This window comes from Danio rerio, chromosome 23 (genome assembly GCF_049306965.1).
Source record: "Danio rerio strain Tuebingen ecotype United States chromosome 23, GRCz12tu, whole genome shotgun sequence".
Lineage (NCBI taxonomy): Eukaryota > Metazoa > Chordata > Actinopteri > Cypriniformes > Danionidae > Danio > Danio rerio.
This window is the reverse complement of record NC_133198.1, coordinates 37,830,001-37,851,903: the sequence shown is the minus strand read 5'-3', so window position 1 is coordinate 37,851,903 and position 21,903 is coordinate 37,830,001. Positions and strand designations below refer to the sequence as shown.

Genomic DNA, 21,903 nt, shown 5'->3' with positions numbered 1-21,903 from the left:
CCGCACTCGCAGCTATTAAAGTCATCTGTGAGAAATATCAAGGAGGCCGACGGTCGCCTGTATTGTTGGCAAGAATGTCACATCTTATAGTGCGAGATAAAAGAAGAAATTCAGTTTTCTTCTCAAAGTTAGATGGAAACCCTTTTCCAGCAGGGCAAGACGAGTCAATGCATTCTTTCAGACGTTAAGTGTAGGAGTTTCTTTTTTAACAAGCTGCGGTCCTGAGAAATTCAGAGTCGTTGTAGGTTAAACACAACCCACAGGAACAAAGAGCTGAGACGAAGAACAATTAGCAAATCGATAGCTCTGTAACGCGAGCGGTTCCAGCTCAGTCCAAACGTCATTGTTAGGAGGTTTTTTTTTTTTTTTTTGCAGCCAGCCCTGAACTGTTTATTCCTAGACAACGCTAATTAAAAGTAAAATGCAATTTTTCTGAAAACCACTTTAGCAGAAAGTGCAAGCATTGATTTGTGTTTTCTTGCTTATAAAGACTCCAAATCACCTCTAAAAATAAGTGATGGCAGATCAAATGAGAAGGCCGCGGCAGGGATATATGCAAGATTCTTGCTCATTTAATAGGCAGATGGAGAATTTTTGTTTTAATTGGAAAGTTGTCCGGTCATGAAAACATCAATGTATGGCTTTTTCTGACAGCTCAAGACAGTTGGGGAAAAAAAAATTTCTGAAAGTTGCTTTCCTGAACTTTATACAAATGACATCAGCTATGTTTCCATCCACCTATTATTCCATCCACCTACTAGTATTCTGGGAAATTTTCATACCCCTTAGTTTCAGTGTGGTCCTGAAAAAAAAATAATAAATTACAGTTTCAAGGGCTATCTAGCCCTTCCATTTAGCCCTACACCTTCAAACTAAAGAGAATTTGGACACCCCTAACCCTTCACGTGAATGCACAAAAAGAGTTGAGGGGAAGAGGTAGAATTGGGATTAGGCCCAAGGTACACAAGCTAAAAAAAAATCTCTTCATATAAAAAAGTATTTTTTTAAACTAGATCATCTTTTTTAGGGGTTTTCCCACCTTCATTTAAAATAAAATCTTTTTTTTTTATTTGCAGGGTATCAGGAATAATTTTCAACCTGTAATACTCTAGCACTTTTAGAAGGGCTACTTTTGAACTCATACTTTGAGTTGTGTTTAAAGATACTTTTACTTGCAATAATTTTTTTTTACTTAACTAACACTCCTTTTACTGTTCAGTACTCTTTCCACCATTGATAAAAAGTGATTCAGGAAAAAATTGCATCAGAATATTGAATTTCCTAATAATCAGTGTCATGCAAATGGTGATATGATATATATATATATATATATATATATATATATATATATATATATATATATATATATATATATATATATATATATATATATATATATATATATACTCTAAAGCTTTGTTTAAAAAAATAAAAATAATATATATATATTATATATTATATATATTATATTTTATATATATATATATATATATATATATATATATATATATATATATATATATATATATATATATATATATATACTCTAAAGCTTTGTTTAAAAAATAAAAATAATATATATATTATATATATATATATATTATATATATATATATATATATATATATATATATATATATATATATATATATATATATATATATATATATATATATATATATTTTTTTTTTTTTTTTTTTTTTTTTTTTTTTTTAACAAAGCTTTAGAGTGTACATCAGATGAGAAAAGTAAAGTTGGAGTCTTTGCGATGTATAAAATAAAGGTTTACTTTAGCTTCAAGCCGCCTCATAAAAGCTTTAAGCAATAATCCATGAGTGAACTTAAAAATGTATCCAATGCATTCCGGTGGAGATCGACTTTTTGCTGGAAATGCTGCTGAAATCCCTTTAATAAAATCCATGATGACACAACACTGACAAAAGCACTCCAGATGGACACAACACAAGGGCCGATGTCCAACAGCAAATAACACAGACTCGAAGATCATTTCTGAGAAAGGCTTGGAAACTGTAGACACAACACGGCGAACAGCGTCACCGAGATTCTAGATGTTATTAAAACTTGATAGATAACAAGGGTGATGTGTTGTAGAGATGAAGGCTGGCAGCCAAAGAACTGTAGGTGTGATCTTTGGATGAAATCAGTGGGTCTCAACAGGTTTAATTAAACAACAAAACTGTATCTACTACTACTACTACTACTAATACACTTGGCAGGAGGCTTTTATCCAAAACAACTCATAATGCATCCTACAGAGCCTCTACAGGGAGATGATGATGGTGGTAAAGTAAGTGAGGATGTTTCAGTGCTGCTCTGTTCTCTTGCTAAGATCGTGTGATCCCTCCTGAAACTTTGTTTGTTCGCTTGTTGGAAAAAATAAAGGTGGGAGGAAAACTTTCATTTAAAAGTATCTTGGGGGAACGCAGTCTTTTTGCAAAGTTGAGGATACACTTTTTTTTTTTTTTTTTTTTGCAGAGGAATGCTTATATTTTTTGCCTATTTTTTATTTATTATTTTTTTAGTTTTTGGTTTTGGAGAGAGTGATTGCACAATTTCTTGACAGCGAATATATCCTGCAATAATGGCATTTGTATTGAACTGAACAGAATCATTGGCACTGTATCATATTGTATCGTATCATATCATATTATTTAAAAAATCCCTTATTAATGCGTTTTATTGTTATTAATTCTGATACAAACATAAATAATATTCCCACTGAACTGAACAGAATCATCAAACATCTTACTAACATGGTCAGCATTACATGGCACTGTATCATGTTGCATTGTATCGTATCAAATCATATTATTCATTTTATGTAATACCTTTTAATCCAATTTTAATGCTTTTTATTATAATTATTTAGATACAAATATAATAAATAATATTCGGATTGAACTAAACAGAATCCTCAAAGGACCTTAATAACATAATCAGCATTATATGGCACTGGTATCATATCATATTGCCGTATCATATATATTTTTATGTATTACCTTTTGAGAACTTTAATGGATTTTATTATAATTAATTTATATACAAATATAATAAATATAATAAAAACCAGCAAACAAACCAATAAAACATAACACTTTTTTTTTTACAATAATATTTGACATAAAACAAATCTAAAACTTTTTCTTGGCAATGTATCGTATTGTATCATATCGTATTATATTATTAATGTTTTTATGTAATACATTTCATAACTTTAATGCATTTTATTGTAATTAATTTAGATACAAACATATAAAATATAATAAAAACCTGCAAACAAACCAATAAAACTTATATTACAAAAGATTGTTTAGATTAATATATGATGGAAAACAAATTAAAACTTTTTTGGCACAGTATGTCGTATCTTCTCATATTTCTTTACATTTTTTTTTTGTATAATTAATTTATATTCCCTTTTAAGGCATTTAATTGTAATTAATTTAAATACAAATATAATAAATATAATAAAAATAACAAACAAACCAATAAAACTTACAGTACATAGGGTTTATTACATTAATACATGACTGAAAATAAATCTAAAACTTTTTTCTTGGCACTGTAACATATCATATCATATATTATTATTTTTTAATGTAATAGTTTAATAAATTCCTTATGCATTTTCTTGTAATTAATTTAGATACTAATACAATAAAAACCAGCAAACAAAACAATAAGGCTAATATTACATAGAATTTCTCACATTAATATATGACAAAAAACAAATCTAAAACTTTTTCTTGATTATGAATCAGATTGGATCATATTAAATCATATAATATTAACTATTTTATATAATACCTTTTAATAACATTAATGCATTTTATTGTAATTAATTTAGATACAGATATAATACATATAATAAAAATCAGTATATAAACCAATAAAACTTACATTACAAAGAATTCTTTACATTAATATTTGACGGAAAACAAATGTAAAACTATTTTTTGGCACAGTATCATATCGTATCACAATTTCTTATTTATTTTTTGTATAATACCTTAAATACCCTTTTGAGGCATTTTTTGTAATTAATTTAGATACAAATATAATTAAAAAAAACTGAAAACAAACCAATAAAACTTATAGCACATAGGATTTTTTACATTAATACGACTGAAAACAAATCTATACGTTTTTCTTGGCACTGTAACATATTGTATCGTATTATAGCAAATTATATCATTCATTTTTTGTGTGATACCTTTTAATTTCTTTTTAATGCATTCTATTGTAAATAATTTAGATACAATATTATAAAATATAATAAAAAACAGCAAACAAATCAATAAAACTTATATTCAAAAAGGTTGTTTAGATTAATTTATGATGGAAAACAAATTTAAACTTTTTCGGCACAGTATCATATCATATATCATATCATATCATATCATATCATATCATATCATATCATATCATTTATCATATTATTTCTTAACATTTATTTTTTGTATAATATATTTATATACCCTTTTAAGGAGTTTTATTGTAATTAAGTTAGATACAAATAAAACAAAATTATTAAAATAAAGCAAACAAACCAATAAAACTTACAGTGCGGATTTCTTACATTATTATATGACAGAAAACAAATCTAAAACTATTTTCTTGGCACTGTATAATATTGTATCATATAATATTATATTTTTTATGATAAATATAACACATATAATAAAAAACAACAAACAAACCAACAAAACTTATAGTACATAGGATTTCTTGCATTAATATATGACTGAAAACAAATCTAAAACTTTTTCTTGGCACTGTAACATATCGTTTCATATTATAGCATATTATAACATAAATTTTTTTTGTATTATACCTTTTAATTCCTTTTTTAATGCATTTTATTGTACTTAATTTAGATACAACTATAATAAATATAATAAAAACCAGCAAACAAACCATAAAAACTTATATAACATACGATTTTTTACATTAATATATAATAGAAAACAAATCTAAAACTTTTTTTCTGGGAAAACTTTTCTGAATAAAAACTTTGAAACTGAATAAACTGAACACGACACTTCAACAGTCTTACCCGATTTTCATTTATTGCCTGTTTTCTAATGCTTTGTCACAACTTGCATTGTAGAAATAAAAACGTCCCTAAAATTTCAGAGAAAAGCAATACTTTTGTGAGAGAATGCAAAGCTTCATATGAATTAATCTAAAACATCTGTGACAGAATAAAAGTTTATAAGGAATTAATACAATACTTTTGCAAGAGTTCGAAAAGTTGAGGGAAATGCAGTCCCAGTTTCTTAGGGAAACAGTTTCAAGAGAACACAAAAGCTAGTATGTTTTGGAAGTAAATGCAAAGTTTACTAAGAATCCCAATTAGAGCTGCATGACGTTGGAAAAGTTGACACTGTATTATTTTGTTCTTGTGCGATTTATACTACCTGACAAAAGTCTTATCCAAGTTTTCTAAAAAAAAAAATAAAATTTGACTTCTAGTTATTCATTTGGTATTTAAGTGGCTTAAAGGAAAGGCAAAGGCTACTTGATTACGCTTATTTTACTAAAATAAAATATAATCATGCCTTGATTTTTAATTATGTAATTAGGAGAGTAGGGTCTGATTTTGCTCAGACAAAAGTTTTGTCAGTTACCAGAAATAAAGTACAGTATAGAATATCAAGTCATGCTGCAGTTGACAAAGCATTAATACTGTGTGACCATACATTCATACATCTCTGCAATGACTCAAATAACTTATTAATAAAGTCATCTGGAATGGCAAAGAAAAGGTTATTGCAGGACTCCCAGAATTCATTAAGATTCTTTGCATTCCTCTTCAATGGCTACCTCAAACATGCTCAATAATGTTCATGGCTGGTAACTGGAGTGGCCAATCCTGGAGCACCTTGACCTTCTTTGCTTTCGGAAATTTTGATGTGGAGGCTGAAGTATGAGGAGCGCTATTCTGCTGAAGAGTTTGCCTTCTCCTGTGGTTTGTAATGTAATGGATAGCACAAATGTCCTGATACCTCAGGCTGTTGATGTTGCCATCCATTCTGCCGTTCTCTCGAACGCCCTCATACTGAATGTATTCCCAAACCATAATTTTTTCTTCACCAATTTTGACTGATTTCTTTGAGAAGTTTGAGTCCATGCGGGTTCCAATTAGTCTTCTGCAGTATTTGTGATGATTGGGATGCAGTTCAACAGATAATTCATCTAAAAAAAAATAAATAAATAAATCGACCTTCTGCCACTTCTCCAAATGATAAAAAAGAAGTCAAGTTATTATTTGTTGCTCTTACAACTGGAATCAATGACAAGACTTTTGTCAGGTAGTGTATATTGCGTTATGAATGCAATTTCATCAGATGTCTTAAACAGCGCTACTTGGGAGGAGATAATTCATGTAGATTGATTGGGATGATTTTGTAGGGGAGTGAATCTTGAATGAAGTATCAATAAAAGTGAAACAAACAGTGCTTTATGTTGTTCTGGGGAGTCAAACAGTTTTCAGGTAGTGGAACTGAGAAACCAAATGTTAAATAACATTGTGTAGCAATTGCAAATACACTGGATTTTGAATCCATACATGCATGTAAACTAACCTAAAGTAAAAGGACATTAAATTGACATCTGACATCGGCATAAAACCATTAAAAATCAGTTCAAGGACTGTTTTGCAATTTATTTTTGACTATTGCGGATATCAGTCCCAAAACTAACACACGAGGACCCTGGGGGAACACCAAAAATTGATAAAGAATGCAAGGTTTCATAGTGAGCGCAATCCTTTCGCAAGACGACCATGTTTCATGTGGGAATGCAATACTTATACAAGAAAATGCAAGCTTTCCTGGAGGATTGCAATAGTTTTGTGGAACACTGCAACATTTTTTTGGGATTATGTAATGCAATACTTTGCCAAAATAATGCAAAGTTGCTTGGGTGAATGCAGTGCTTGTTAAACAAATGCAAAAGCGTCCCATCCCAAACCCCGTAGGGGCTCTAAAGCAGCCCACCAGTTTGTAACCCCTACACTAACTGACTACATACACGCATTCAATTTGTTTTAATGATTTCCCAGAATGCAAACACCTGGTTACACATTTTTTGGTAATGGGGTTACAGATTTAGCAGTGGAGCCAGACAAAGAAGTATTGCAATGCAAGGAGGAGAGCTTTGTGCCAGGGAGCACCGTCTGTACAATAAATCTCTCCAAGCCTTTAGGTGCCTCTTACAGAGTGTCTCGCAGAACTCCTCGGTTCCTCGTAAGTTTACAGTAGCTACCTTAAACTGCACTAAAGGTGAAGCTGCTCTTGAAATTGATGAATTGGCTTCCTATTGTCCTCCCTGATGGCTCACTTTTTGTGGAGCCAATTCTTTTGTCCGGGTCTATCAGCCGCTCTGCTCTCCCTGAATGAGACTGGTTTCTGAAGCCGATGACGGGCGGCTGTGGGCCATGCGTGAAGCTCTAATGGTCGGGCCGTGGAGTGGTTTGGTCGGGCTGACAGGTCCCGGTGTCTCTGTGGACGGGTTCAGGACTGACACCTCATCCATCTCTGTCCCTGAGGGGACTCTTGCTCCGCGCTTTAATGACAGGCGAGCGGTCTATATATTTGCGAGCGTATGGGAGCATGTGGAGGGGGACGCGGACTGTAGCGCCACAGGCTCTGTCAGAGCACAATTACCTCCCATGAGCCTCTCCGCTCAAGGTGACTGCAGAGATCAGGGTTAATCTCCAGCAGTGTCGCGGCTCTCTGCGTGGTTTTTGGGGTAAGATGATGTCTGGAACAAGACTATACACCTGACTTTACACTCCTACTGGAAATTAGGGCTGGGCAATTTAATCAAGGTGGTTTTCATGCGCATTTTGTAAGTAAAGCCGGTTCTAGTAAACCTACAGCACGTATTTAGATGGAGTAGAGTTTACCGCACAAAGTCCACTAATAAGCTAAGCAAAAAAATGGTTTAAATTCCAATTCGGTATAATTGGTAAAGATAATTGTTCTGCAATAATCTTGAACACAACTTTACACTTCATCTCCTACTGGAAATTAGGGCTGCTCAATTTAATCCAGGTATTTTGATGCACAATTTGCAATTCTCCAGCACGTGTGTTTAGATGGAGCAGAGTTTACTATATCGTTATACGGTAAAAAGCTATTAACCCTTAAAAAAAAAAAAAAAAAAAAAAGAGAGTAAACCCACTTCTTTAAAAGCAACTTTAAGTCAGTAAACCCCATGATTTAACTTTTCTTTAATAATTATGCACATAGTTTGTGCATAATTAAAGTAAAGCAACAGGTTTACTCCTATTGTTTTAAGTCAACTAATCTCTTTTTACAGTGTAGATTTTGCTGCAATTTTACAGTTATTTACTGCAAACAAAATGGTCAGTAAAATACCACATACACTCTTTACAGTTCACTACTGTAATATGCACTGCACTGTGGGTAATTGTACACAATTGTACTTGTCTTTTACAGTAACTTACTGCATATTAAAGAGCCCATATTATGGGTTTTTGAAAATTCTCCTCCATGTAGTGTGCAACACAGCTCTAAGTGAAGTGAAGTATCCAGCTAAGGCTTAAATCTGTTAGTGTACAGTGTTTAAAACTGTTGATTCATCTATAAAAGAGTCGACTCATAGTGCTTCAAACGAGCCGCCTTGATACCGATTCATTAGGTGTTTCGCCATGACGTACGAACGAAACCAAGTTATTCACGTGCACACGCAAACCCGGTAGATTTCAAACCTGAGGCCCCGCCCTCTGACGCAGAAACCCAGACACACACACACACACACACACACATGCCGGTCGATTGAAGTCACACTGCAGATGGATATATTGAGTCTCTACCCAAAGATGAAACCTCAGCATTATAACCAAGCAGTTGAAAACTACTGGAAACTTCTGGAAACTACATGCTACAAAGAATACTTCATCAGCGTTTGTTAAAGGAAGGATCAGTAAAGAGTAACTTACTGATGGACGTCAGGATGGATTTTTCTTCCTCCATTTCTCAAGTGTAAGTACGTGCGATTAAAGTTGCCTCGTTTACTCTAGCTTGCAAATGTATTTAGTTGTGATTTGTTACTTGTAACCGCGTGTGCTGTATCAGGTTAACTGGCTATATTCTCTTATCGTATGCAAAGTCACGTTAAAAACGCAACGCGTGCTGCTTTGTTAATGGAGCTCCGTGGACGAGGAGTAGTGTGTGTGTCTGTGTCTGTGTGTGCGTGTGCGTGTGCGCGCGCTGTCGTCCGGAGGTGTGTGTGTTTGTGTGTGTGTGTGTGTGTGTGTATGCGTGTGCGCGCGCGTTGTCGTCCGGAGCAGGGTTAAGTGCGTGTGTATGTGTGTGTGTGTGTGTGTGTGTGTGTGTGTGTGTGTGTGTCTGTGAAAAGAGCAGAGTGAGAAGCTAGGAGATCTCCTCAACTGTTTGAGCTTTTGCTCAATAAAATAGTTAGTCGTCTGTACTTTCAAGTCCATCGTCTGTATTTACATTGACCCACTGGCAGCTAAAATCCAAGCCTACACTATCAAGCGTGTATGGACTGTGATTACTTTTATATTGCTGATTAGCTATTGGCCATTTCACTCCCTGACTGAAGGCAGTCGACCAATCGCAACAGACTATCATTGGTCCAATCAGCGCAGATTAGCTTCGCGCTAAGGAGGGGTTTGGGAACAAATGAATCACTGGGTGATTCATACGGGAGTCGCTGGAATAATTAGGTAAAAATAAATGCAGATTATAAGACCACGAAAGTGTTTTTTGACCTTGCATGCATATTAAACTGTTGTTGGAGACCCTTACAACCAAGATATGACCCTATTTCATGTGTAATATGGGCTCTTTAAGAATTTGCGGTTTTCTACTGTAATCAAAATAACTTATTACTGCTACTGTAGTTAAAGAAAAAAAATAAGACTTATTTACTAATTGTAAATGATTTATTAAAATAGGTTCACAAAATGTACTTAAAATAGATCGATGAATAATAATTACTTTTGTAAACCCTTTAAATTGAATATAACAACATTGGATAATAAAATTATTGCTGTACATGATCTCGTCACTTGTTTGGAGTTTATTAAATTCAGTAGTAAATACTAAAAATAAAGGTTTTGTACTGCCAGTATAAAAATGTAAATACATTACAGTAAAAGTAATGTAAACATTGTCATTCTGTGTTAAAGGGTATTTTACCATAAAAAGAAGCTGCAGTATGCCTTTTACAGTAAAATAAAAAGGCCCTGCTATTGTAAAAAAAAAAAAAAAACATTTACAGGTAAATTACTGTAAAAAGGCAGTTGCAGTAAATTGCTGGCAACGGTGCTGCCAGAATGTTACTGCAAAAATTGACATGTACATTGATAAGCCAAGCAAAAGATTTAAAGGTTTTTTATTATTATTTTTAAAAGACAAAGAACTTAACAAAATTCATCTCACACAATTATAACCATATTTAATGACCTAATGAATGAGAACATACATTTTAGCTAAGTAAAATCAATTGCAGTTGCAAAGCATCGTTTACAGCTATAAAATAAATAACACTGAAATTCAACATTGAATGCAAAACATGTGCAACTGTTAACTAAATTTGTTAATTAAATTAACAGGTTCTGTATTTTGTGATTCACAGTTTTTTTTTTTTTTTTATGGATATTAATTGCATCAGGAGACCTTGATCTCCGCTCTGTTGACTTTTGGTGTTGAAATATCAACTGTGAAATATAAATATGTGACATTTCAGCAGTTTTAAATGATATATTGTATAACATACAATAGTGTAAATATATATAAAAAATTATAAAAAGCCAGTGACAGTTTATTACAAGGTTTTTGTACCATAATTTCAACAACAAAATAAACAATATATCACTTCAAACTATTAAAAATGACCAACAAAGTTAAACTTTTCAAACTTTTCAACATCAAAAGTTGTTGGAGGAAAAATTAAGATCCCATTATCAAAAGCATAAATAAATAGAAAACTAATTTTAAATAAATAAGTTTATAAAACTAATTTTTAAATATTATGAAAACAATATATGAAAAATATAAGATAAATATATACATATAAAAATTACATTAAATAATTTTACAGTGTAATACAGGAAAAAAAAAGTTCTGCTCCTCACAAAAAAACTAAAGCACAGCATAGACACAAATTTTTGTATTTTTTAAAGCTTGTCAGTCATGTGGTTTTGCCTTTTACTTTCATTTATTTATTTAGGATTTAAGGAGGACACTTAGAGTTTTATCAGTGTCTGTTTATCTAGATTTGAAAAAAAAAAATCACTAAATGGTTTCATCAGTATCCTTTATTACCCTCTGTTTATAACTGAAACCTCAACTTGCTAAACATATTTCAGCTTAGCATGTTCAACCTGAAATAGAGCTGTTAATGATAACGGCGTAATTATCACCCTGCTTTTGAAATGGAGAGGTGACAAGGACGTAACCAGGGAAACACAGTGTTGGGGGCAGAGCCGCAGCAGGAGGTGGGGGAGTTCTTACACTATATGCAGTGGTGTAAAGTAACAAATTACAAATACTCAAGCTACTGTAATTAAGTAGTATTTCTCAGAAATTGGAATTTACCAAGTCGTTTTCTAAATATGTACTTTTACTTTCCCTTGAGTAAATTATTAGGGCAGTGTTAGTACTTTTACTCCACTACTTTCCTTCAACCTGCAGTCACTGCTTTATTTTATTTTTATTATTATTATTATTATTATTATTATTATATCAATTAGAAAAATCAGTTCTGTGATTCCTGTCCAATCAAATCGTTCATAGAAGGTAAATCACATCATAATGACGAGGCAAACTGTTTGGAAGCATTAAAAGTGTCCAAGAGGTCCAAAATCTTTACACTCTTTGACCCAGAGACTGTTTAGATGCATAACACTGATCAGAAGATGATGGATTTTTACATGATGATTGAAATGGCATTAAACACCAAGCAGACAAAGGAGGTTAACATGATGTCAGATTGACATTGTACCCCAATGCTGTGGGGTTGGAAATAAAAATCGAGTTGACGTCAGAACCCAACGGCAGGCCAACATCAGTATCCAACGTCCAACCTAAAATCAACCAAAAACCAATGTCTAATGACGTTACCACTATAAAGTCCATCAGACATTGGATTTTAGTTGCAATACTTGATGAATAAATGTCAGTATTTGACGTCAATATGGCATTGGTTTAAGATGTTGGCTCGACGTTGGATTTTGGTTACTTTCTAACACAACCTAAACTCAACCTCATTTGACGTCATTACTGGACATCAAAATAACGTTGTCTTTAGACGCTGGCTATACAATGAATTTTGGTCACTTGACATTACAACCTAATCTAACCCAATATTAACGTTTTATGGCGTTGTGTGCCTGCTGAACAATAACTAAATGCACTACAGAATGTTACGTTTACACTCATTTACAAATTACATGTAAAACCATCAGCTTTTTACAGCATAATACTCACTACCCATTACTACTTATGACTTATGAGTACTTATGATAGGGCTTACTCATACTTTGAGTAATATTTACAACATATAGTTTTACTCGCACTACATTTTTAGGCAAGCAATTGTACTTTAACTAAATTTAAGTATGATTTTTCAGTACTCTTGCCAACACTGACTATATGTAAGTTGTTTTCTGTAAGTGTATACAGGCTACAATATATGAACAGGCAGACCATTCCTTTAACACAGCAGTTTGCTCTCATTAAAATCATCTTTCTCTTGGCCGGCAGTGGACGCTGTCAGCTGCTTGCTTCCACTGCATGCAAATAAGCCTAATTAGTCTGCGAATCTCCAGAGTTTCCAAACGGTAGCTTTTCAAAAAGGCACATTTTGTGACAAAAAATATCTCACAGCTCTCCGGGGGAACGTTATTCATGCATTTAAAAAATATATATATGTATGTATTATTCATGCTTTTTAGATCTAATTTGATGAAGTATCTGTTTCTTTCATATCCAGATTCTTTTGGTGTCGGCCGTGGATCCTGCATATACATCACAGAAGTAGCAATAAATATGTCTAAACAGGGTGAAGTGAGCTGTCAGTCATTGTGATTAATGACCGACATGATTGTGAATGTGTGTGATGCAGACTGTGTAGTCAGCAGGTCATGAAGCAGCTTTCTCACGGTGATTGAGACCGCGGGTCGCATTAAATGGGAACATTTCCCGAGGCCTGCTGACAAAACATGCTCCGCCGAGAGTCCCGCATACGTCTGACGCTTCACTTCTGGAGCAGTTTTCATGCTGGGGACTGTTGTGGACAAGTAAGACTTAACAGTTTGAATAGTTGAAAAGTAAAAATGAAAATGATGTCATTATTTATTTATACTAGCACATGCCTGTTATGGTGCACACAATTTAGCAGTGAATTTAATTTATACTATAATAGGGATTGTCATTAATAATCTGAATTAGCTTTATTTTATATTTGCAGGGTTTGCTTTGCAGAGTGCTTTGCCCTTTTGTTTACTTTTCGATTTTTAAACATTTATAAAGTTTTAGTTTATTGTAATTTTAGTTTCAGTAAGAAATTGAAGTAGCCTACCTAAAGGAATAGTTTACGCAAAAATGAAAATTCCACCATCATTTACTCTTGCTTTTACTTGTTTCAAACCTTTATCAGTTCCCCTAGTTTTTCAAGATGCCGTGATCGCTGAATCCAACACAAAAATCAACAAAAAGTTGCAAATGTTTGTGATCCTTGTGATTAATTCCTAATTAAACGCAAAACAATCACAAAAAATTTTAATAATCTCATAAAACATGCAATTAAAAACCATATAATCAAATGATATGTATTTCAGTTTGCAGTTCATTGTTTTTTGACTTACGCATTGCCAGCGCACAAGATGTATTTGAGTGTCTTTCGAAAAATGACATCTCACCTGCGCCGTCACAATTGTTGCATTAGGAAGTGGGCTGAACTGTTTTGCAGCCTCTGCAGTAAGCAGACACAGATGAAGCGCGAGTGATTTACATATAAAATCAATGCAAAGATTGGATTGGGCATCCTGTGGTGCGAATTGGGCATTTTGTGCGTTTGACACGCAGACTGCAAAAGAAAGTTCGAAAAAAATAAAACAAAAATCGGAGCAATGGAACAGACAGAAAAGCAAGCAGCTAACAATGATGGAGATTGGTTCAAGGATGACCGCCACTGGACGCGACCGAATTGAAAGACATTATTTGTGCTTTACATGTTGTCAAAGCATCATTTCTAAAGTCTTATTTAAGTAATGTTTGTGATAAGATTTTATTGTTATTTTTTTGTTTAAGTTCTAATTATGTTTAAGTGTAATTGTAATAATTTTGTTTGTTTGTTTTATTAAAGAATTTCGAAATGAGTTGTAGTTGATTATGTTATTAAAGGTTTGTCTTGTTACTTTGTATTTTATGTTTGCAATGTTTTTGGATTAGCCTTTAGTTTTTAGCTATTTTTATTTATTTACTTTTTTTAATATATAACCGAAATAACCCGATTTTCACCAAATATATCAATGTAAAGCATTCCATTGAAAGCAGCAATGTACAAAGATGGGTATTTTTTAAATAAAGAAATCTGTCAAGGTGTACTCAGTGCTGGGCGCTGTGTGTGGTGCCTTTTTCCAATAAATGAAAAAAAAGGTCCTTTCAAGCTCTAAAAAATAATACGAAAAGCACCTTAAAACACCATGAAAGGGGTTCAAGTCTTGTGAATCCATTTATGTAAGAAACTGTGAATTTTAAGTTGCAAACAAGAAACACAAAGACACATAGGTGACCTTGCAAGGAGTTTGAGAGATGTGGTGTAGGAGATTGTGAAAATTAAACAAAAAACAGAAGAAAAAAAGATGAATTTGTTCGTTTTATAAATTAGCGTATACTTCATGATGAAGTGATGAGATGCAGCAAAAGATGTAAAACATGAAAGCAGGGATCAAATATTTAACACATTTACTGAAAAACAATTGAAAAATCAGCACAGTGAAAAAAAAAACATGTTGAGAAAGAATTTAAGCAATTTAGCAAAACAAAGAACATAAAATAAATTAAAACGTTAAATAAGGTAAACTCAGTGGCACTATATGAATGGCAATTATGACTGGGTGATTAAAAAACATATTTTCCTCTTTTTATTATCAAACAGGTTTTGCATTTTGAAATAAATACATTAATTTAAAGATCCACAAAAACATTAAGCTCCTTTTGTTCTCCACAAGGCCATATTAGTTTAAAACAATCTAAAGTGAGCAAATTCTTGAACTATTTGTTTAAAGTACAAATGAAATCAAAACTAACCATATCATTTGTTAGCTTATATTGCTAGTTTTGTGATCAAAATGTATCTGTGCATGTCATTAAGAAAAAAAAAAGTTTGCCCTTGTAATCTTCAATTGTGTTGGCTTGAGAAAGCCAACATACTGTTATACTACTCTGCCCTCAAAACCAAACTTATCTCTTCATTGGCCATTCATGCTACAAGGCCCAAATTTGGTCAAAATGTGCCTCTGCATTCTAGATTAATGTTGTATCTCCTCACGCAAATCAGACTTATTGTTTTTGAATACATTTTAATGATTCTGGCATTTAAAAAAAATATTATACAAGCGCCAAATTTGGCCAAAAGCTGTATTCTGCGTTACATTTTGTTGCTTTATCTTTTCAAGTTGATTAGACTTATGCTGCATTCAAACTAGATGCGGAAGGTGCGAATTACTTGAATGGCGGTGCGTGAATGGCACATCGCGAAGTGGCCGTTTTGCATTTTTGACGCGCTTAACATGCATTTGATGCGAATCACTCAAATTTAAAAATCTCAACTTAAGCGGACATTCGCGCCATGTTAACCAATCAGGAGCTTTCTATTGTAGGGGTGTGCTTATAACGTAGTGCCCAGTGGGGGAATCCTCCAGCTAACACCTGACAACAGTTCATCAAACTGGGTTCAGCTCAGTCCCAAGAACCACTGAAAGCCTCCACCATCTAGGTTGTTTCTGGAGTAGTGTATGAACTCATAGAGCTGGGTGCACCTCTGAAAGGATCTAGTGGACTTAGACACTGCTCCAAATGAATCAATGCTGTTTTTCAGCCTTTATAAAGAACATAAACGCAGCTATTGTCTCAAAAAAAAATCCATGTTAGCCATTTAGCAACAAAGCTACAATCATCGGGCAGACAGAAGCCCCTGCCCATGACGTGAATCAGAGTCTGTTCTAAAGTGAATATGACGCATTTCAAGAGTTCATACTTAGCTGATGATTTATAAAAGCTTGTTTGGCAGGCTGTCCCGGGAGAGAGCCCCGAGCTCAAGGGCTCCTCGAGCCCGGGGCTTCCTCCCGTTGGCAGAGCAAGAGGGGAGCCTGAGCTCGGTAGATCTCAGAACTCCCCTGCTGCGGTAGCTAAGGGAACACAAGGGATTAGACAAAGCTTGATTGTTATGTATGTTGAATGTCTTTGGATGGTGGGAGGAAACCGGAGAACCCACGCGGACACGGGGAGAACATACAAACTCCTCACAGAAACACCCACCGGTCCTGTGGAACCAGGGCCGGCAGTGTTCTTGCTGTGGGGCTCACAGTGCTAACCACTGGGCCGCCGTGCCGCCCAATCAGAGGTAAAGGAGGATAATAGGGGAGGAGGGGGGTTTCTTCGAAACGAAGATAAGGTGAACTGAAAACTGTGGCTATTTATAGTAGCTTAGGGCCCATATGATTGGAAGATAGTGATTAGCAAATGCGAGACCGGCCGTGATAAATCATAAGCACGTGATCCTCTCGAAATTAGTTTATGAATAAACTTCACGTATGAATCAGATTTTGACGCCGAATAAAGCTAGCAAACTCAAATGTTCACGCGTCTATTGTGATTTATCCGCGTTCCGCATCTGGTGTGAATACACCATTTTAGTTTTCCAATAAATTATTTTTAAGCATAATTGTTTTTTCAAAATATGGCAAGCCATAAACTTCATGACTTAAACTCCATATTTTTTTACTGATATGGCTAGCCATTTTTACATAAAGCCCAATTTTTTACTAAAATGGCAAGCCATTTTTGCATGCATAACTTTCACACTTATTAAGCATTATATTTTCAATAAAACATGGCAAGACATTTTTACAAAATGTCCAAGTCCAGTTTTAGACTGCCATAGAGACATCAGAGTTTATTTACATCACTCATATTGACAGGAAGCTGGTATGTATCATCACTAAGCTGTAAATTGTCCCCATAGCAATAAAACAGGCTAACCTAGCAACCATTTAAAAACAGCAATATCTCTACATCACAACAACGTAGGGACCTGGGTATTGGTTCTTTTGACTCATGCTAGCAAACGGGGCTTCCTGTGTACTATGCATAGTAACAATGATAACCCAGGTGCTACTAACAATGAGCTACATGCTGTTAACGATTATCTAAGTGCAATAACATATGCCAGAAATGCCTACTAAGTATTAGCATTTGATCAAATATGTACACGAGCGTTGCCATTTAGCAACTGCTAAGCAACCACCTAGCAATCCCATAAACACTTTTGCAACTGCCTAGAAACCAAAGTCAAGATAAAATTAGTTTTTAATTTCTAGTTAAAATCTGAAAATGCACTTCCTTTCCCAAAATGTGTTGACAACAAACCGAAACGGTGAGGAGGAGGTGTCTGTTAGGGTGTAATAACTCTCCTGACTCCCTTTTCCCGATCTTTCTAAATTAAATGCCTACTTTACTAAATCCAATCAGCTCACAGTAGAAAAAACAAGCCACACCCACTGTTCTCTTTTAAAATTCAATTTTTCTAAGAACGGTCATATGCAACAATATCAACAATATTAAAATAATAATACCAATAATGTTTGCAGCTTCATTTGGATTTGAACTACTCCATAAAAGTTTGAGGCCACACCCTATCTTATCCACCACAAACCAATAGAGTTCCACCCCAGAGGCCGATGGTCTCTCTTTAAAGGGCCTGTCAGAACCAATCAGCAGTCGCATCACACACCAAGGACAGATGTGCAAGGTGTCCATCTCCTGTGCCTCAGCAAACCAACTGTTCTTCATTCTCTTGTTGTCTCATTTTGTTGCTCTTCCACTTTCATTTTCCGTCTCAATATGCAGTGTATTGACACCATCTGTCAGAGCTCCAGCCAGTGCCTGAGGCTGATCTCTACAGACCACTGAGCATCTCAATGCAGAGACTGAAGCCCCCTGACCTGGACAGACACTTACAGCCAAGCGAAAGAGCCTAAAAAGGTAACTCAGTCCTACCTTTATGAGTACAATCACTGAATTAACCTGAAAAGGCTCATCCACAAAAGAATCCAACAAGCCAACTATCATTTGTGCAGAATCTCTAAATAAATAAGTAAATAAATATCTATACACATTAATGAACACTAGTTACAGTTAAACTTAACAACCATTCTTTTAGAGAAGATAATTGATAGCCTTCCTGTTCAAAGTGAACAAAATAGCACAAGCACTATTCTCTGGGACTCCCTGGAACTGATAAAATTCGTAAGTTCTCTGCAATGCGAGTTAGTTTGAAATAAAGGGTCTGCTAAATGCATGAATTTAATAATCAGTATCTTCCACAATATTGCGCTGACCTCAGAGCACTTCTCTCAAAGCACATTTTAATATGTGAATCGCACAGCTCTATATATATAGCTTTTCCTGTCTTGTAAACTTGCTTGGTAGCTCAACTGGTACAGCACTGCAGTTATAATACAAACCTTAAGACAAAAGTCACGATAAAAGAGCTCAAAGACAAGTGAAAATAGGTTAACATAAACAAGCTAAATAAGTGATTAGTTACTTTAAACAAACATAAGTAAACATGTTGCCTTAAAAGTGAAAAGTTTATTACAAGTGAAAACTCATTGTAACTTGGATCTGTTAAATTGAACTATTACACATTTTTATGGAATAATTTATTCTGATTGGTCAGTCATAACATTCCAAGGTAAGTTAATTCCCAGATAACAATCGGTAAAAATTAATAACTGGGTACTTTGAATCATCTTGACCCTCAGTGAATATGTTCAACATTCATATTCATGCTTGTCTGTAACACCTCTGTTTGGCTCAATCTTGTGACTGACTGATACGTAGGTTAGTCTATGATCCATTCAGCCATTTTCATTTCTATCAGCTTTGTGTGGACACACTTTACTAGGGGTGTCAAAATTAATTGTTTCTTTGGTGCACAGTGATGCAGACGCTGACAATTCAGTATCGGATCAGTAATAAATTTACATAGCTCCAACTACTTAAAAAAGAAGAAACTCTGCACAATTTTACTGCGTGTGTGTTTGCTAGACAGTCTTTCACTGACACCTACGGCAGAAGCCCTTATTTCATTGCGATTGAGAAAAGGCAAGTAAACTCCATTTCTCTCTCACTGTGGCCTATTTGACCTGCTGGCATGACGTTTCTTCTCCTCTCGGCTGTTACTGTGATACTTTTGGATACAGACATGAGCATGTGTTGAACCGTTTTCAAGGAATACCTCAGTTTAGAAAAGTCAAGGTTTTAAAACAGTCAACATTTTCTGCTATACTGTATATGATATGTGTAGGATATTGTATTTGTTTTAGTTTAGTTTTTTTGTTTTTTGGGGACAACAGTATCATCAGCAGAAAAGATATCTGTTTTAAATATCTGTTTCAAAACATGCTGTTTTAAATAGTGAAAAAAATCTGTTTTTGAAACAAATAAGTCAATAATTAATTTAGCCTGACATGTTTAATGTTCCAAAATATTTTTATTGTTTCTCAAAATAAGATACATTGTGTTTACAAGGGAAAAATGTTTTAGTTTTATACCCAGATATTTAAAAAGAATATATTTTAGAGCAGTAATCACAAAACCGTGATACCGTAAAACCATGATATCTCTATCCAAGGTTACTATACCATCAGAATCTTATACCGACTCATACCTAGTCTGCAGAGCGAGTTTTCTTTACCACGTCTATCATGGATCAGCTGTGATCAGCACTGCTGTTTATCAGTGTCACTCAAAAGTAAACAGCGCCATAGCCAATCGCAGTCTTTTCTGTTGAGCGCATGACCAATCATAGAGGTGTAAGAAAGAACTTGCAAGACAAGTAAGCGGGATATTGATATTTGTTTATTTGCAATAAATGCTCTTGTTGTTAAGTGCATGTACTTGAGCTTTTAAAGGTAATACAGTTGTAAAGTCATAATTATTAACCCTTTCTTTGATTTTCCTTTTAAATATTTCACAATTAATGTTTAACAGAGCAAGGAAATTCTCACAGTATGTCTGATAATAATTTTTCTTCTGGAGAAAGTCTAATTTGCTTTAGTTCGGCTAGAATAAATTCAGTTTTTTTATTTTTTAAATACCATTTTAAGGTCGACGTTATTAGCCGTTTTAAGCTATATTTGTTCGATAATCTACAGAACAAACCATAACTACAATAACTTGCAAATTACCCTATTCTACCTAGTTAACCTAATTAAGCCTTTAAATGCCACTTTAAGCTGTATAGAAGTATCTGGAAAAAATATGGCAAAGATAAATTAAATCAGTCATTAGAAATGAGTTATTAAAACTATTATGTTTAGAAATGTGTTGAAAAAAATCTTCTCTTTGTTAAACAGAAAATGGGGAAAAAATGAACACGGGGACTAATATTTCAACTGTATATGACTGTTTGTATTAAAGGACAAATTTGTATTAAAATTGTAATATGAAATGATGTATGGAAAGCATCGTTAAATGCACCGAGATATTGAACTGAACTGATGGCATGATAATTGTAACTGAACTGTGAGACCAGTGTAGGTTCACACCTCTAAACTATACCTACACACAATTCTGTCCAACAGCTTACAAAAGTTGATTCTCATAATTCTCATCATAGTTAAACACATTGTACAGTAGTAAATAACAGTAATCTGGCTGTTCTAGTGAAGATAAAATTCATATATATATATATATATATATATATATATATATATATATATATATATATATATATATATATATATATATATATATATATATATATATATAAAGAATATAATATGGTTATACATAAAAACTGAAATAAAAACAATCTTGCCTTACATTATAAGCAGACCATGCTAGAGCAAAAAACAAACACCCTCACAAATCACTTCATTGTGTTCATGATGACCAGCGCTAGTGAAGTAACACATCGCTGGATAAACTCCTTTTAAAAACATTCTGCATTACGGCCTCCAAAGGCCTATATTTGGAAATGAGCCTGAAAGCGGTGTTAAAGTAAGAACTTAGGTGAATATAAATCAGAATGTGAAAGGAGCTGCAGACAGAAGCAGGGGAGCTAGAAAAAACAAACAATAAGGCTTCAATATTTGCCCTTCATCGTTATCAGTGAGGCTGTTTGCTTCTGATCCCATTCGCCATGCTCCTGAGCCGAGACGGCAGCAACTGAGACTGAAAGAGAGAGAGAGAGAGCGAGAGAGCAGGGAAATCACACCCAAAAAGCCCCTATTGAACCATCAAGTAACAGGCTTTGTTGAGACAATGCTAGCCGGGGGCTGGTGGAAAGATGGGTGCATTTTCAGGCAGCCAATAAACACTGAGCTCCCGGAGGGCAGAGAGGAGGCAGAGAGAGATGGAAAAAGGAAGCAAACTTCTCATTCTCTCACCCTAAACGGTGACTTTAACCCTCGCCTCATAAACATATGAAAGCACACACTCCCCCACAGAAGCGCTAAGAAACACCTATGCACCGCGCAGTAGGCTTAAGCAGCCATTCTCTCTTCTGTAATGCTGGATTAGACCGATTTGCAGAGATTAAGAAGTTCAAGCCTTTCTTTTACAGTTTAATTCTTGGGACGGGGGTGTG

At 34.2% G+C, this 21,903-nt stretch overlaps 1 protein-coding gene across 31 annotated transcripts in view; it reads right to left on the bottom strand.

Moving 5' to 3' along the window:
• The window catches only part of si:ch211-236h17.3, a 416,859-nt gene that overhangs the window by 294,942 nt on the left and 100,014 nt on the right, over positions 1 to 21,903 (bottom strand). The window lies entirely within an intron of this gene.